The sequence below is a fragment of the Protobothrops mucrosquamatus genome, unplaced genomic scaffold (genome assembly GCF_001527695.2).
Source record: "Protobothrops mucrosquamatus isolate PMUCROS unplaced genomic scaffold, P.Mucros_1.0 scaffold3219, whole genome shotgun sequence".
NCBI classification, from domain to species: Eukaryota; Metazoa; Chordata; class Lepidosauria; order Squamata; family Viperidae; genus Protobothrops; species Protobothrops mucrosquamatus.
Genome location: NW_015389216.1, coordinates 88,825 through 92,483, shown reverse-complemented (window position 1 = coordinate 92,483; position 3,659 = coordinate 88,825). Strand labels below are relative to the sequence as shown.

At 44.6% G+C, this 3,659-nt stretch overlaps 1 protein-coding gene across 1 annotated transcript in view; it reads left to right on the top strand.

Annotated features, from left to right (window-relative positions):
• The window catches only part of SAMD10 (sterile alpha motif domain containing 10), a gene marked incomplete at its 5' end in the record, with an annotated part of 14,105 nt that overhangs the window by 3,851 nt on the left and 6,595 nt on the right, over positions 1-3,659 (top strand). The gene's annotated exons all lie outside the window — the stretch shown is intronic.

The following is a 3,659-nucleotide window of genomic DNA, read 5'->3' as shown; positions in this document are numbered from 1 at the left end:
CAACAGCTGTGAACGAAGGTGACTTACACGCTCACAGTTCGCTTGAATTACAACATTTGCATAATGACATTGTCATTATCATCGTCTCCCTGCCTTCCTCCTTCCGCTGCAGATATGCAGAACTTTTGAGAAAGGTCTTCAAACAGGAGATAGTTTGGCATCTGCTGGCAATGCTTTTAGCTGGGTCCCTGCCAAGCTAGGTTTCTCCCAAATCTGTGGAATGGGTTGCGCACAACCCATTTCACCTACAGGTAGACCTTGACTTAACAACCATCCATTTAGCGAACGTTCAGTTACAAAGACACTTGACTTACTTTGCAACCTCATCAACTTTAGTGACGTTCACGTGCCTGTAAAGCAAAGGAAAGCGGAAGGAGAATCTTTGGAAATTCTCAGCCATCCGGGTCCTGGTTATCCCAAAGATGCTTTTTCAGGAGGCAACTGGACTTTCTTGTTTTTCCTTTGAAGACGTTTCGCTTCTAATAATAATAATAATAAAGTTGGAAGGGACCTTGGAGGTCATCAAGTTCAACCCCCTGCTCAGGCAGGTAACCCTATACCAGTGATGGCGAACCTTTTAGAGACCGAGTGCCCAAACTGCAACCCAAAACCCACTTATGCATCGTCGAGTGCCGAGTGGGTGTGGCCCATTGGGTGGGCGTGGCTGCGGTGGTAACGGCAGACTGGATGGGATTAAAAAGTTCAATCAATTCCAACTTTGCAAGATCTTTTTTTTCCCCCGCAAGTTGAAATTGACTGATTGATTGAACCTTTTTTTTTTTTTGCACACAGCAGCGGAGGCCTAAAGCTAAAAGTTTTTATAAAACCCAGCTGAAGGCCTAGGACTGGGGCGACGGCACGCGTGCCCACAGAGAGGGCTCCGAGTGCCACCTCTGGCACCCGTGCCATAGGTTCACCACCACTGCCCTATACCATTTCGGACAAACGGCTGTCCAGTCTCTTCTTAAAAACTTCCAGCTTTGGAGTATTCAGAGCTTCTGGAGGCAGGTTGTTCCACTGGCTAATTGTTCTAACTGTCAGGAAGTTTCTCCTTAGTTCTAGGTTGCTTCTCTCTTTGGTTAGTTTCCATCCGTTGCTTCTTGTCCTGCCTTCAGGAGCTTTGGAGAATAGCTTGACTCCCTCTTCTTTGTGGCAGCCCCTGAGATACTGGAACACTGCTATCATGTCCCCCCTCGTCCTTCTCTTCATTAAACTGGATGGTGGGGAATGGAAGGATTTATACTCCTTGCAGACAGCTGGTCATTTGCATCCTTTTAGAGAGTCGTTGAGACCACTTGGAGGTTCATCTGCGTCCTCAGGGTCACCTGAGTGGTGCAAATGGGTGTGGAGCCTTCTTGGAACTGCTGAAAGGACTGTGTGGTAGACTGGAGATAGATGATGTCGTGTCCTCTGTTGAGAGAGGGCTGTTCAGTTTTGACCTAGATGGCCTCTTTGACCCTTCTTTCAAACCCATGGCCCTCTCTGTCCAAAATCTTTCCATTCCCCACCATCCAGTCAGAGCCTGAAGAAGCTTCTGGGATGAGAAGCGAAACATCTTCAAAGAAAAACAAGAAAGTCCAGTTGCGTCATGGAAAAAGCATCTTTGGGATAATAATAATAGTAATAATAATAATAATAATAATAATGATGATGATGATGATGATGATGATGATGATGATGATGATGATGATGATGGAAGGGACCTTGGAGATCATCTAGTCCAACCCCTGCTCAGGGAGGAAATCTAGCCCAGTGATGGCGAACCTTTTACAGACCGAGTGCCCAAACCACAACCCAAAACCCACTTATTTATTGCAAAGTGCCAGGGCCGCATCAGCATTGATGCCCTCGGGGGTGGGTGGGCAGACTGAGTGGGCATGGCGAGGGTGGGCATGGCCACCTTGATGTTGCTCACGGGGGGGACGCCTGTGAGGGCTGGGCAGGATTGGGGGAGATCCAGGGGGTCTCTGGTGAGTGGGGTGGAGGGCAGGGGGCTCGTCCTGTGGGGTGAGGCAGGGGGTAGGGCAGGGGTGCCATTGCTGCGGGGTAAGGTGAGGCAGGGGTAGCTGCTGCCTGACACCATCAGCCTCTGCGCACGGAGGCCAGCAAGTGCATGGTCTACCACCCCTACTCAAGCTTGCTAGCTAGCTGCTTCACCTCCTTTGTGCTGGGTGGGGCTGCTACTCCGGGCACCAGCGGTGGCCTAATGGACCTGCGTGAACTGGCAGCAGTGGCGGCAGGTGTGCCCACAGAGAGGGCTCTGAGTGCCGCCTCGGGCACGCATGCCATAGGTTCGCCATCACTGACCTAGCCTATTACGTTTTATTTGTATAAAATATAGTAGTTCACAGCCCTGAAAAAACAGGAGTCTCTATGTAGCTGGGATGTCCTTGTTGTCCTGGGAATGTGTGTTCACGCCACCCACTTAACCTGATACTTGAATCAACCTTGAACTTCTAGTTTTGTACAATTTGTCAAACCGGAAACTCACCAGAGGCATCAGATTTGCAAAACAGATTAACACACTAAAAATTATTCAATCTTCACATCTAATGCAAATATGTCTAGTTCCTCTCTGGTTAGCTCTCTGAGCAGGGTGTTGGACTAGATGACCTCCAAGGTCCCTTCCAACTTTATTATTATTATTATGATGATGATCATCGCACAGTCAGCCAGATGTTCAGACTGGATTTGGCATTTTTGTCTACCTATCGAGTCCTTTCCCAGGACCTGGGATAGGCAGATGTGGATGTTTGATGGTATTACAGATCTCGTCGCAGGATGGAAGCAGTTCCTAGTAAGGCCTTTTGCAATTGACTAATGGTGAATTTGTCAATGCCAATGGTGTTCAAGTGGTGCTCAAGTTGTTTTGGGATTGCAGCCAAGGAGCCTATTACTATTGGTACTACCCTTGCTTGCATTACCATAGTCTTTCTATTTCTATTTGTAGGTCTTTGTATTTTGTTATCTTCTCCAGTTCTTTCTCATCTATTCTGTTGTCTCCAGGCACTGCCACATCCACTATCCAGACTTTTTTGTCTTTCTTATCGACAATTGTTAAGTCCGGGGTGTTATGTTGCAGGTGCTTGTCTGTTTGAATTCTGAAATCCCAGAGCAGTTTAACTTTATCATTTTCTATGACTTTCTCTATTTTATTATCCCACCAGTTCTTGCTTACAGGCAAATGATATTTCTTGCAGATTATTATTATTATTATTATTATTATTATTATTATTATTATTATTATTATTACTACTACTACTACTACTACTACTACTACTACTATTATTATTATTATTATTATTATTATTATTATTTCCAAAATTCAATTTCTGTATTGAACAGTGTGTTGTCTAGGTATACAAGTATTAGAATAAAATAATCATCACATTCATAATAATCTTATCAAAATACAATCATATACTAGGAAGTAGCAATCATCTTATTAAAAATAGGATTTCCCACATTAACATTAATTGTGTATCGATCAAAGTATTTACAAATCCGTTATAAATCTTCCTCACATAATCCACATTTTCTCATATTTCCAACTTTCTAAATCTCTGTTTTTATCAGCTACTGGTTAGCTATGTTGCACGAATTGAGTTACGGTTCCAAAGGGAAAGCAACCCATCAGAATAACAAGAGTCACGAAATAA